Raw genomic sequence first — 15,895 nt, 5'->3', positions numbered from 1 at the left:
GAGGTTCTTAAAAATTAGGATTTTAACATGTTTAATAAGGGGCATTTTTAATTTTTTTACCCCTAAATTTTTTGTAGTTTGTATGCTTTTGGTGTTAAGTTTTTTCTATTTGTTCTTGTACCTAAGGTTTTCGTCATTTTCTGTTTCTTTCTCCTGGGTTTATCATATTTTTAATTTTTAACCATGTCATTGGTTGGAGAGAATGAACAATGTAAATTTAAAGAGGCAAAAGCTATGAACAATATATTTTCATCGTTTTCATATCCCTCCCCCCCCCCCCCCCCCCCTATTTCTCGCCACTACATTCCGATTAAATTTGGTGCTTATTGTATTTTGGGGTTTTTTTTTCGGTTATTGCCATTGGATTTCTCCTTCTTTGGTTCGTTATCTATCTCCTGACTTTATCATCAATCAGATGTTGCACATTTTCCCTCTATATCCGATTAGGGATGCTCAACTTTCATTCAAATTGTTGCATATTTTAATGCCCCAAAACTCAGAACCAATTTTTTTTTGTTTTTATAGTAAATAAACCATCAACCAACATATTTATCAAAACCATTAAGTATTCATAGTGAATCAAACAACATTCCAAAAGTACATCACAGTCAATAAGCAGAAAAACATAGTGTGTGCAATGCAATCATGTCGAGCTCTTTCACTTCGAACCAAAAACACCTGAAACATAAACTAAAAATCATAAGCATAAAGATTAGTGTGTTTTCTAAAATACCTCCTACAATACATACATTGAGCCTTACGCGACAACCATCAGGCCCTGCTCGGATTAGATCTGTTAGTAACATACGATAGGCCCCACCCAACACACTCATCAGGCCCCACCTAGCATCGAGCCCCACCCGGTATACGTGCAAGCACATACAAAACTTGCAACAGTCGCATAAAAAACTAGCATGCAAATAATCATAATTTAATGGGTCGGAATTGGTGCCTTCGATTCGCTAATACCGTGAGGATACTCACCTCACAAAGCAGCTCAAAAGTAAATACGTCCTCCAAAGCCCACAAGTGCTAAACTCCACTTAGATAATCACACAAGGAAAAACCTTAATCTACCTATTAGTACATTAATAGTTTAGCAAAATCCATAAGTCAAAAGTCAACCCTCAAGGTCAGCAGGCAATGTTGACTCCAGCCGACCACTGCGTCGTGACCTTCCTTCGAATTACACATTACACTTTATAAGTCGTTAGTGGAGCGTGTGTGGTTAACTAATAAACTAATGAGGGACTAATAAAGGGTGGTAATGGGTGTCTCGAAAATTGTCATTGATTAATGCAGTGTATATAGTTAACTGACATATTAAAATGAGATGATAAATGACATCGAGAGTGCCAAGCTAATTTGCATGGTTATTCACATCTCATTTGTGATCATTGGCATCCCAGTCACAAAAGTGAGAGCATAATCTGAGATTAAACATGCAATTGATTAGATTCAATGAATCTCAAAAGATCTAGTAGTTTAATAAGATTGAAACTAGTAAAAGCCTTAACTACCTAAAATAGATTTGAATTTGATTATGAAATCCCTCTTCAAAGTTCTAATTGAAAATATAGATCCTAGCCTTAATTTAAAATTATGGGTTTATAATTAAGGATTAAAATTCAACTAACTTGAATTCTCTTTTCTCCCTTTATAGATGTCAAGTCAAGATAATAATGGTCTTCCTCTACCTTTTGAAGATGATCTTCCACATTGATCAAGGTGAAAGTATGTTCCCTTCTTCGAGCAATGGTGGAAATAGATATCATGCTTCTCTAAATCTTCCTCCTCCTCTTCCTCTAGTGACTCTCCCCACGTCACGATTCCCTCGAGTCGAAAGACATGAAATTACTCAAGCCCTATTGTCATGTAAACATACAGATGGAAATTCTGTGTGTGCGCATATTCTGGAAATGAAATCGTACTTTGAAAATTTGGATAGGTTGTTTGTCGCTTTCCTAAGGGAGCTAGCCATTAATTTGGTTTTACTTTCGATTCCTAATTCATATAGTTAGTTCATTGAGAACTTTTATATGAGCGACCACGACATGACCCTAATTGATCTGACACATATGTTGATTGTTGCTGAAGTAGAAATGCTCAAGAGTAGAAGTCAAGCAAAAGTGTTTGAAGGATCTGATTCTAAAATTTCCATGGACATTGACGATGGTAATGATGGTGGTCCAAAAAAGATTTCTCTTCCCAATGGAAAGGGATCGGCCAAGGTCAAACTATTTGATCATATAGTAAAGAGAAAGGCTAGTTTTTAGATAGTTACGTGTGCTACCCCTAAAGAGTCCACATGTTTCTATTGCTAATTGAAGGGACATTGGTTGCAAAGCTGCCAAGACTATCTGATAGATCTTAGAGATGGTAAAGTCAAGTCATGTGATTCTATTTCAGGTACATCCATTATCTAACTGCATTATTTAAACAAGATCCAATTCATACACTCTTAATACATGATGTGATGATCACATTTTGATGGTATTGTAGGATGTAAGAAAAAGAAGGAAGCTTAAGAAGAGTGAGTTGAATCTGATCGTGAGATATGGATTTCGGTCGCATGGTTCGAGGATCAGCTTTTGGAAGCTACTTATTAGAAGTTATGATAATAGATTTCTTAGGAAATGTCTAGAAAAATTTTCTTCATTTATGCATTGTAAGGACAAGTTCCAATTTTTCGTTAGTTATCAATAAAAGTGAAATTTTTGTTTATATAGTTGGTTTACTTTATTTTTCCTAGCAATTTTATCTATGAAAGTGTTGGCTGCATTTATATTGTTAGCAATATTAATTGTGGATTTGATTGTTATTTCACTTGTGATAAATGTCGTAATTGACTAAGTGGTAAAGAATTATCATCACCCAACTTCCAATTGGATAGAAACTTGGAGTAATACAATTCAAATTTTGTGATGTCTGAGAATCTTGATCTTTGGAGGATTATGAATAATTCATTGATCACATGTTTATGTGAGTCAAGTGAAGGACTAATGGATCTAGTACATATTGATAAGGACTATTAAAATCCACCACAAAGGACAATGACTTTATTCTTAATGATTTACTGATGCTTCGATAAACACGGTTGTATTTATAAGATTAAACATAATTCTGATACTTTGAAAAGTTTCAAAGAGTAGCATAAAGAATAAGAAGAATCTGTTAGGCAGAAAGATAAATGTTTCTCCAATCTGAAAGGAAAGGAGAGTACTTTAGTATTGTGTTTTATGATCATCGTAATGATTATGGAACTATATCACAATTGATCCTCAAAGAACATCTTAGTGTAGTTGTTTAACTAAGAAGAGGAATAAGATATTGTTAAAATGGTTCAATCGAGAGATGGGTTATACTTCGTTTTTTAATCAAGTTTTAGAGCCATGCTCTAGTTACTTCGAATTGTATCTTGAAACTTATTTCATAATAAGTAGGTTTATAACACCTCATGAAATGTGGAGTAATAATTTTTTCTTACTCAAGCACATTTAGGATTGGTAGTTGTGATGTTTTTGTTAAAACAAAGGATAAACTAAGACAAATTCCATGAATTGTTTCTTGCCAAGAATCCACACTAACTTTTAAATATTTGTTTTTGCTCGTGAAGGAATATTCCTTGAGAGAGAAAATTATATGTCAAGAAGTCAATGGGAGTCTTAATGATCTCAATGAGTTTCAAGAGTCAATCAAGAATACACCTTTTAGTTATCACTAGCACACGACCTGATGTTGATAACCTATCATGTTAAGTTGACACATTCTCATTTTTGTGCACCTTCCAGTTGAGTTGGCAATGCTTATGAGAGTTATGGTTCTCATTTGACTGTAAATGACAAAGTATGTTGGTCAGTGAAAGTGCATTGATTAATATAGGTGAACTGATTAACAACATGCAATCAATGGTAGGCCCTTGTGCTACTAGAGGGCAAAAAAAATTAGAATAAGTGAAGTTCAGTCCATGAAAGGAAAGCTAAATTTGAGTTTGGTTTTGTCCTAAAACTGATATTGTGATTATAGGTTGGAAATTCTAGATTCACATGGATAGAAACATATACACCATAAAATCTAGGTGGTAAAAGGTTTTGCTCTAATTCATGAGAATGATTATGAGGAAACACTTTAACTAGTAGATTTTAAAGATCTGATAAATATCATTATGGTTGGTACTTATGATAATTGCGTTCTCTAATTTGCAATGTGCTTACATCATCCCTTTTCATAGTTCGAATTGTGAGAAATGGCAAGGAATTGTTTGAACTTTTAGGACATATGGCAATAAGTTTTAAAAGGGTTTGAACACACACACACACATGTATCCTATCTAATGATCGTCGAAGCATTACGTATCAGAAATCTGCACTTTAGTAAGAAAGTCAATAATATTGATTTCTAGAAGTCCAATTGATTTCTGGATACATGTCACAGCTAGTGGGAGCATAATTGTTGTGCTATTAGGAGCATAATTGTTATGCTAGTAGGAGCTTAATTGTTATGATAAGTGTTGCAAGTTGGAAATAATATTTGTAGGAAACAAAGTCTACAAATTTGCAAGTTGCAAAGTTTGGAAATTGTTTTGCTATAGTCAGACTTAAGGAAGGGGGTACTTATACTTTGTTTCAAATATAAAGGTTTAGATTATATGGTTTAATAGAACTTAGTCCTGGACATATATGAATATCGTGTTGAAATGGTTCAGTATAGGAAATTCGATACATGGAAATATTATAGCAAGATACTGATAAGATATCAAGTCTTTATGTAAGACATAATGAATCGAGTCTCATATGCTTCGAATATAGGATCGATTACATATGCTATAATATTCACTTGTTCTGATTTTTCCAAATGCCTAAGGCGTTGAGAGGGAAAAGGGACTAGAACTTGGTATGACTAAAGTTGTTAAACAACTGTCAAGAATATTCTGAGATTTACCAAAAGATCGGTTACTTATGGACAATTGGAAGTATGGTATGGTTTGGAATAACCATATTGACATGTTTTAGATTGGGATGATTCTTGGTTAAAAATGATGGTCATATGAGAACATGGAAATGCTTCCATAGAGGGAATTAATGAATAAAATATACATGCGAGTCAAAAACTTAATGCAAGGAAGGTGTTTAAGGAAGTGTATCTTGAATTTGAAACTTCATTACTTTGGATTTTTTTTTAGTAAAAAAGCTCCAATGGAATATTTTGTAATATTTTTGGCTAAGTTTTATGACTTTGAAGCCTCAAAATTACAGAAGATCATTGCATGTGAGGTTGAACTTTAACACATTCTAGTAGTGAAAGGAATTTGGAATTGTGAGATGAGCATCATTGGAATAGTGTCCAGTCGATCTGTTCGCAAAGAAAGGACCATAGAGAGACATAGTATGCATGTTTATAACATGGCATGACTGATGTTTAACTCAAGCATTTAGTTGATCACTCGAAACATTATAAAATGAATAAAGTCTGATTAATGTGGTGATTAAATAAAAAATGTTTTATTTATATTCATTAGTTTTGAGACCATAGTTAATTAGGTTATTATTGGGTCACTTTGCATATTTTACTTCCTGAATAGTTTGATTATTCAAAATTCCATAGTCGGTCATACTTTTGAAAGTAAGTAGCGAATTAAGACTGTCATGAATTGAATTGTACATTTGTGACATCCCCATTTTCACGGCCAGAAAAGACCGATTTTGTTTATGATTTATAAAAATAAGAGTATCTCTTTTAATAAAAATGTTGCGGAATTTGTTCCTAGAAAAACATGATGAATACGTTATCAAAACACTTCCAAAAAATGTATTTTATTCATTTTAAAACATTTAGGATGTCATCATCAATACATAAACATAAGCATAAACAGAACTTACATTCATTTACACTAGTGATCTATATCTCCTTAATCTCAGTGTAAAGTAACTTCACATCGTCACCTGTGATATAAATAAACTGAGTAGGTCAGGTTGGAAAACCTGGTGAGTACATAGGGTATTCAACCCACAATAATATAATTATTATGTTTAAACAATCAAACAATCAACTCAATTACGCATCCCCATTATCTTCTTTACTCTTAAGGATCTACCCTAAGAATCATCTATGCCTTGTTTATGCATTCCTAAGGATCATCCTAAGGAATTGGCACGAAGTCCATCGTTGCCACGGTTTACACAACAGACACTAAGTCTACATAGTCGCCAGGTTTTAGGCATCAAGTGCGCATGAACGCCAAGGTTTACACAGCGGGCACTAAATCTACATAGTCGCCATGGTTTAGGCATCAAGTCTGCATGATCGCCAATGTTTAGGCACCAAGTATACATGGTCACCAAGGTTTAGGGATCAAGTCTTCATGATTGCCAGGTTTTATGGTACACCGGGTGAACACATCGTTCACAACACCTATAGGTTGCGAGCCTGCTAGTGTTCCATGAGACTATCTAGAATAGTCCATGGTTGTCATCCATACTCTGCTAGATGACGAGACCATCATTTGGGAAAGGCTTCTCACATTGTCCATCTCTCAACCTCACCTCGTGGTCTATAACACCTCTCAACTCATCATCCAACTCATATTCCATCTATTTCATCTACCCATATTTTACCCCAACATTATCATAGATATAAAATACATATACAGTTTAAACCATTTAAAACATGTATAAAATCGTTCATCCATCATAGACAACAAGTACTCAGATAATATGCACACATAGCACATAATTTATATAAATACTTCATATCTATGTGTAAGATGAAAGTAACTATGCACTCACCTGATTAAGTGGTGACTTTGAATTCACATAGCGCTTCGTTACCCTTAAAACAATTTCCCTCGACAAAACCTAGTATAATTACCACTAGGGTTTAGTTTAATATTCACTGAGACTAATTAATATTCTAGATATTATTTATATTATATAAGCGTTAAACTATACTTATATAACCCATAATAATAGCCCAAGTATTCATTATAAGTTCCTAATAACGTTACTATAATTAAATAAAAGCTATATTAAAAATAGCGTAGGCGTAGCTCACTTACAGTGGGTTTTTCTCAAAGCCATTCACCGCTGGATCAGTGTTCCTGAGTCGAAAGACTCTTCTTCTCGGAGCCGTCGGGCACTCCGGGGATTCCGCCTCGTGCTAGGGAGGTTCCCTAGGCTTTTTGGGGGCTAGAGAGAGGTTCTAGAGAGAGGGAGAGAAGTAGGAAGGTGTGAGAATGAATGAAGGCCTCACCACTTATTTATCGGGGCTAGAGGAAGGTTCACGTCGTGAGCTAGGCTGGCTACAGCCAGGCGCATCCTAGTGCTGACACGTGGCCTCGCACACAGGGTGGAAACCAACCGATTTTCAAAAATTCATAATTTTTGCATAAGAACATCGTTTTTGATGTTCTTTATATCCACGCGTAGGTAAAAACAAGATCTACAACTTTCATTTAGACTCTGTTGGCTAATTCTCGACCGATCTTAAATTTAACAATTGGAGGGGTTTAGGCTGTTAAATGACCGCGAAGAATTCGTAACTCCTTCACATGAACTCCATTTTCGTCTGTCTTTTTACTGTTGAGTTCCTATTAATGATATCTTCAACTCTCATTTATGCCGCGTAGGCTAAAAACCGCTCGAATTAAAATTCAAGTTTCGGGTCATGCACTGCTAAGCCGAATCTTAGAAAAATCATAACCTCCTCATACGAAGTCAGCTTTGGGCGTTCTTTTTATGGATGTTATCGGTTTAACGTATACTACAAATTTGGTTTAGATCACTAAGTCTAAAAAGTCCTTCATCATAAATTCACTATTTACGTCTCCCGGTGTCGTGCCGGTTTTGCCGTAAAACTTCGACGGGCCATAACTTCTTCGTTATAACTCGGATTTTGGTGTTCTTTATATGTACGAAACCCTTGAGACATATTCTAAGACTTGGTTAAGATTATTCCTTATAAATAATATTCCATAAATAGCTCATTTTTGATGCCTATTGTCTCTAAATTGACTAGTCCGGATCTACGGGCGTTACAACATTGTCTATGGGGATTAGACATATCAGTTGTTTGCTGCAATATTTATACGTTCTTAGAAAATGGGGATTTTGAGTATTAGATAAACCCAAACTCATAGAATTACTTCATGGATTTTATCACGAGTAATTTTGAGATGATAATATCTTATATTCTTGAAACAGATATATGAGTTGTTGCATTAATAATACATAAATGCATCAGTAACTTGATGTTATAAAACATAATGTTGGCATGATTTGATGAATAAATAGTGGAAGCATATAAGTCGAAGTTTATTCGTTCCTTTTGCGCTGACAGGAAAAGCGATATCTTTGGGCCCCTTGGTGATTTGGTGTTGACTTACAAGTGTTTGGCCAAGCTTGGACTAAATTTATGTGTTTAATTAGTAGTCTAAATTCAGTCGTCATAAATCAGAATTCAGGAAATAAAATCTTGGACAATGAGATTGATTATAACTCATGTCTCATGTCCTTACGATATCTTGTAGAATGGAAGAATATTTGATCACTTATCTTAGGACACATAAATGACTAGGTCAGAGTTCGACAACAACTTTTGGAAGTTACAATGTGTTGATCAATTTGGAAGTTATATTGGAAAATATAGTTATTAGACTTATCCAAGTGGGAGACTGTTGGATTAGGTGTCTAATCCCACAACTATAATTGGTATATAATTGAATTGATAGTAGCACAGTCCTTTTGGGTTGCCCTCAAACCTAGCAATTGAATATGATATCTTTTAGAGAGAGAGAATGGCTTATTAATTTTTGGTTAATAAATTAATTAGAAATCAAAATAAATAATTTGTTAATATATCATGAGAATAATATATTAATTGGAATCAGTATTATTTAATTAATAATTGATCAAAAATTAATTGGAATTAATTTTTGGATTAATTGGATTAATTAAAAGTAGGAGAACTAAAGGTGACAATGTTTAATAGTTGAACATTGTGCAATTCTAGAACCTCCCATAGGGGGGGAATGAAATCTAGAATCCTTGTAGGGTTTATTTGTAACAACCCGTCTCTGGTATGTTGTTTTCATGTTATTTATTTAGAAGTTTCTAGAGGGACTCGGCGAGTCTATTGCCAGACTCGTTGAGTAGAGACGGGATCTTGAGCAGCGTATAGATCGGCGACTCGACGAGTCCATATTTGGGACTCAGCGAGTCCGCCTGCCAGGTAGAAACCCAAAATCCCCGGGTTTGCACCCTATTTAAACCATCTTATGAGTCCCAAACTCGTCTCCTTCACCCTCAGAGCATCAATTAGCAAACCCTAACCATTCCCTTGAGTATTTGAGCATTTCTTGTGTGAATGTTGAAGTTTTGAAGAGAAGAAGGAGGCTAGATTCAAAGGAGTAGAAGAAGATCCAAGATGTTGCACCACTTCGAGCTTATTGAGGTAATAATCGGATTTCCTTCTGTTTCTATGATTAATTCTCCATTATAAGCACATTTAGTCCATTTTATCCATTTCTTAGCTTGTTTATAGTAGAGAAATCACATTGGGTTGATTAGCCTTCGGATCTAGCCATGTTTCAGTTCCAAAAATGTAGATCTAATACCTTTATGGAGCCATTTTGCATGATAACCCTAGATCTACCCTTTTAAGTGCCTTTTCAACCTTTAAATCCCTTTTCATCCGTATGTACACGTAAAGTTGGAAACTCTACATGGTAAACAAGCCTTAGAAACTCAGATCTATAAATTGTATACAGTGGTTTTGAGCAGAATCGAGTTTTAGTAACTGCATGCATGCGACTCGGCCAGTCGTTCTTCGGACTCGGCGAGTCGAGCCGCGAGTCCCTGATCTTTCCCTTTTGAGTTATTCCGAGTGGGACCAGTGAGTAGTAGAATGGACTCAGTGAGTCGGAGGTTAGACTCAGTAATGGAGGGACTCGACGAGTTGTTCATACAACTCGGCAAGTCTAAGGCAATCTTCATAGATTCAAGAACAACTCATCGAGTTGTTCATACAACTCGGCGAGTCGGATGCAGATAGCCTGAGTTCTAGAGTCGAAAGGGAACTCGTCGAGTTTATGCCATACTCGACGAGTAGCAGCGAGCAGGGTTGAGAAGTGAGAGTAGGGACTCGGCGAGTTGGCGCCTAACTCGACGAGTCAGGTCAACTGTAAGTTGACTTTGACCAGGAGAGTTGACTTTAGCCAGGGGTAAAAGAGTCATTTTACCCCAATGCAGTTATTAGTATTTAATTGAGTGTATTTGTGGAATTGTAGCCGGGGAGATACCGGAGCAGCAACAGATAGCTTCCAGAGCCATACACTCAGCAGCCAGATCACGAGGTGAGTTTCCTTCCTGTAGGAACGGGTCTAAGGCCACAATGCTGGCCCGTTTAGCTAGTAGTAGTTTCCGGAATTCGGCCCAATGCAGATTTTAGTATGTTTGATGCCTTCGTGGCTCAGACAGGATTTATGTGTTATGTGTTCCGGGTTACAGCCCAATGCAGTATGCAGTTTATGTGTTCATGCTAGTTGATATGTTTATGCTATGCTATGTTCAGTAGTTCCGGACTTCGGTCCGATGCAGTTAGTTCCGGACTTCGGTCTGATGCAGTTAGTTCCGGATTTCGGCCCGATACAGGAGGCAAGGCCTCAGTAGTTCCGGACTTCGGTCTGATGCAGAGGGCAAGGCCCTGGTTAGTTCCGGACTTCGGTCCGATGCAGTTTCCGGACTTCGGTCCGATGCAGTTGGCAAGGCCTAGTATGTGTTTATATGTATCGTATGGTATGTGGTAGTTTGGGGGAGCTCATTAAGCTTCGTGCTTACAGTTTCAGTTTTGGTTAGGTACTTCTGCATGCAAAGGGAAGAGCTTGGGTTGATGGCATCGCACACACCACAACTCCAGTTGTCCTAGGAGTTGTCTTTAGTTTTTCATAGATGTGATTTGATACAGTCTCGATACAGTTTACTCATAACACTTTGCCATTGTTTTTTTTGAGATATTGACGTACGAGTTTTACCTTATGATATTATCATGGTGTTTTTAGTAATTATTAAACAAAAATTTTTAGGTCGTATTTTGGGATGTTTCATTATTTGGGCTTTAAGGGTGACTTGGGTGCCTTAGGGAGGAAGCTAAGGGATTAGGATTATCTTGGAGATACATACCCTATCCAACAGCTTTCTAGACTCCTATATAAATCCTTAAGGGTTTGATATTTCATCTATGCTCTTCCAAGAGGCATAAGGCCGAAATTTCCACTCTCCAACTCTCTCTCTCTCTCCCTCTCTCTCTCTCTCTCTCTCTCTCTCTTCAAGCTCCTTGGTTTCTAGGGTTTGGGTGTGAACCATTAGAGGTGCGACATTTATGGTGCTTGCTTCCAAGAGTTTTTCAAGATGGTTTTTGATTAGTTATTTACTCCAATAACTAAAAGGTATGTAAACCCTAACGTATATGTGATTTTTGAAAATAACCTAGTGTTCTTAAGGTTTCCTTTTGATGTTCATAGTTATAGGTTCAATATAGAAAACATAGATCCTTATTAGGGTTGCATGCACACTTAAGTGTTTAAGATTATTTATTTTTGCATATAACTCATCATTACCACCTACCCCTAAAAGTACTATAATAGTGTCTCTCTTACAAGATATTTTCATATAATAAATGAATCCACTTTGATCTCAAAAAGAGTGTCATCAAACTATATTATATGTGATCTGAAAAATGGTAAAACGGTAAATGGTTCCTTTGACAGGTATTGTCTTGATGAAAATGAAGCCTTTTTGACAATTGTAGACTATGTTGTGAAATTGCTTTCGGAAGCAACAAAGAAGGTGGGTTATTAGTTTTCCCTTTTTATTATGTTTAATTAGGTTGGATTTATAATTGTTGTAGGGTTATATGTTTCATAATTTTAATTAAAGTGTAAAGTAAATCAAATATACAACACAAACTTGAAAGCGATCTGATTTGTACAAATTTTGCTGAAACCTTTAATTCCAGATTTTTTTGACCAAAAAAATGTAACATGGACACCATAAAAGATGAATATCATACACTTGCAAACTCCATTAGATTCACTCTTAACCAAGAGTAAGTACATTATATTACATGCTGTCAAATTTATGCATTTATTTTTAATAGAAAAAACAAAAAGGGCATAAAAAAACCAATCTTAATGTATCAAGGCACTGACATGTGACCTAATTGCTTCCTATTACAGTGTTGTAGAGTAATCAATCTACCCAGAATATAAGTAAATCAACAAAGTATATTTTTCAAAGTTCGATGTCTTAATATGAAATGTAATGAAAGTACAATGTTATAATTGTGTAAATTTCTCAGTGTTTAGTGTTTTTCATATTTGTATCTTCTTTGTTTCAATGATATTGAAGATAGAAAAAGAAGAACGCAAACTTGAAGCAACAATTCAATAAACATAAAAACAGTGCACTGAAGTAAGTGATGAATTGAAGGAACTTGAACTCAAATCTAATCAATTCAAAGAGTTGGAAGAAAGGTAAGTAACTTCTGACATCTAAGAAGTCAATTACTTCACCTATTTGAAGGAGTGACCAACTGTTTTTTGAAAGCTTTGTTATCAGATACTGTCATGAGTTCAATAATTTTCAGTTTCAGTTGATATCTTATCAGGTGAGTTCAATACATAGTCATTTCTCTTGTAATGTTAAATTGGTTTCCCTGACTTTTTAAAATATTTAATGTCACAGGAAGAGAGAGATGCCACATTGGAAAAAACTGAAGTTTCACAAGCACATTTACAACTTTTAAAGAGAAATAATGTTTTAAATAATGTGTTTCCAGTTTGTTATGATGGAGAATTTGGAACAATCAACAATTTCAGACTGGGGAGACTCCCTAAAAATCCAGTCTGTTACTTCTTATAACCTAAATACTCTAAGTTATTTTCTAGAATTATTACTTAAACTAAGTTCTTTTGGTTGCAAACTATAGTGTGGAAAGAGGTTGAATGGGATGACATAAATGTTGCATAGAGACAAGCATGCCTTTTGCTTCACACAATGGTTCAATATTTCAGACCAAAGTTCCAATATCTTTTTTTTTATTATATAAAATGTTAGAAAGTATATGTAATCTTTTTGATACGATATATATATATATATATATATATATATATATATATATATATATATATATATTCTTAACATGTTTTAAACATATACCGAATAAAAATCCTTCCTATGGGAAGTTACCCTCGAATAATGGATAGCAACAACAATGCATATGAGTTGTAAGTTTGTATTTTGGGCTAAATGCTATAAATAACAATTTACTTTCTATTTTGTATCAAAATTTACCCATTGCTATTGACGTAATGAGAATATTGATGACATGGCACAATTTATTGAAATTTATAGGTTTGATGCCATGTCATTGTCCACATAGGATTGTCATGTTGCTGACGTGTCATTTTGTTACATAGGTTTGGTCTTGTGAATTTGTTTTGGAGCACACGATATGACAGGAAAATGAAATTGTTCTTGAGTTGTCTTAATGACTTTGTAGAATTTGAAAACTCTAAGGATTAAGAAAACAACATTCCACCTAATAAATGTTTCAAGCTTCCTTATTTTTACATATATGATTATATAATATATATCTAGACTTTGCAATGAGCTAAATATAAAAAACAGCAACATATTTTCTTTTATATATCTATTATAACATCATACTTAAATTTCTTTCTTTCACAACTTTTTGAACTTTCAATTTATCTTATATTCAATTGTTAAAAACATTTCCTGCTCCTTTTGCAGTTACTCGGGTTTGTGCACCCACCCTGATGAAACATTTTGTATTGCAATTGATGAATTTGGAAAGATGAGGTATGGCATCTGTACTGACTATCTTTTAAGAATTCTCACATAATCTAGGTTGTGTAAATATGTATGCTTATTGCAGGGTCATAGATGTATGTGATGTAGGTTCATGAGTTCATGATTCTCCCTGTTGGAGCTTCTTCTTTCAAGGAAGCCATGAAAATGGCTATGGAAGCATATCATAACTTACAAACTCTAATTAAAAACAAATATGGTTAGGATTGCACAAATGTAGGTGATGAAAGACATGGCTTTTGTCTTAATTTGCATTTTTGTTAGGGGTTATGATTTCTAATGTAATCAACATAACAGGTTAAAAACTTTATTAAGATGATGGAGTTAGAGTTTGGTGATTGAAGTTTTTTACCACTGTCAAATTGCATCAACAAAAAAAACAAAAAATCCAATTTGTGCAACGTACAAGCCTCTTCCCTAGTTGTTAATTGTGTTTAAAAGGCTTTCAGATATAGAAAGACAAATCCAATGCATCTTGCAATAAATTGAAACATGGCATTGCAATTAGATTTGAAAGAAGCAAAGTGGAGGCTCTAAGATCTTTTAGTTATCTCACATGCCACATCACCCACTAATTTCCAAGTCATCATTTGTTTTTTAATTTTTTTCTAGATTTTTTTAATAATTATAAAAACAAATATAATTTAATATAACACAATATTTAAATAAAACGTAATATTTAAATTACACATAACATTTAAATTAAAAAAAACATTACAATACAAAAAAGTATATGATAAATTTAAAACATAAAACCATACTCCTAACTGTCCAAATGTTTTGCCCTAATCTTCGTCTTCAGCACTCGTAGTTCTTCTATATCTTCTTGTGACAAACCTTCATCACTATAGACCTAATTACTTCTATATCTTCTTGTGACAAACCTTAATCATTATAGACCTAAGAATTGCCAACTCGTTTGTCATATCATCTCAATCACGTTGCTCCCTCTCCTCATGTGCTTGCCTATGAAGGAAATCCAAGTGCTTACGCCACAACTCATTTTTTTCTTTTTATAGTTAATTGTGTTCATCAAACTTCGCTTCAATTTCCACCATATGCTTTGCTTTCCTCAACTCCATCTTCATGTTTTGCAGCGCGCTTCGCTTTGTCGAGTCCTGTCGGTCGTCGTAGTAGGGAGATATCATCTGAAATTTCATCGGTGTCAGTGCTGAGGTCGATGTGAGCCTATGCGTCCGAAACGTCCATCGGGCTCGGATTTCGAGACCTCTTCGATTTAACCTCTATCGATGTAGGAGTTTAATTTTATTTTGAATCTCTTCGAAGCATCTCCCATAATTTATCAAACTCAAACAGATAAGCCATCTCGACCCAATTTTGCTCTTTGCGGATTTGAACAAATCAAAGTCGTTAGCACCACTCTGCTTTTCTGATTGAAGGTTGTTGTAGATCCTAATGAATCTTGTGCATCACTTATTTATTTGAGTCCATTTATTACTAATCATATCACAATTGCGATATGTTTTTTCTTCAAGATACCATAAAATTTGGTGAGCACTGCTTCTCAATAAGTATCTTTCTTCATACCATTTTCTTGAGTGTCATTTTTTGAAGTCCTACACAACGATTACATATTCCTCTTCCGGCGTACACCATTCTGGAATTTCTTTATTTTCCATGGTAACTTTCCCTCTCTTTCCATTTCCCTCTCCATCTCCTACTACTGTCCGCTTGTGTTTCGGTAATGATTTTGACCGATGCAATGGTGGTTTGGTAGTTATGAAAAATTAGAGAAAAAAATTTGTTTTAAATTTGAGTTTTGGCCATTTTTTTTTTTTTTTGTTAAATGTAAGGTGAGGAAGAAAATTGGATTTGAGGTGAGGTGAGATTGAAACAAGATGCTTGGTATGGGATATGTGGTGAACTTTGAGAGTATAATATGTTCAAATAATTTTCTTAACTGACAATCCGAAAGGAAATGTTGTATTTAGTTGTGGGTTTGAGTTCGGTGGAAGGGTGTTTTGGACTTCCGGTTTTGTTTCGTTTTTCTG

General features: G+C 34.9%; 1 pseudogene; it reads left to right on the top strand.

Annotated features, from left to right (window-relative positions):
• Positions 1-1,682: 1,682 nt before the first annotated feature.
• On the top strand, positions 1,683-13,981 carry LOC145030237 (beclin-1-like protein; annotated as a pseudogene).
• Positions 13,982-15,895: the final 1,914 nt, after the last annotated feature.

Source organism: Lactuca saligna, chromosome 2, assembly GCF_052625555.1.
Source record: "Lactuca saligna cultivar CGN05327 chromosome 2, ASM5262555v1, whole genome shotgun sequence".
Classification (NCBI taxonomy): domain Eukaryota; kingdom Viridiplantae; phylum Streptophyta; class Magnoliopsida; order Asterales; family Asteraceae; genus Lactuca; species Lactuca saligna.
The sequence above is the reverse complement of the archived record's forward strand: the minus strand, read 5'-3'. Positions and strand labels throughout refer to the sequence as shown.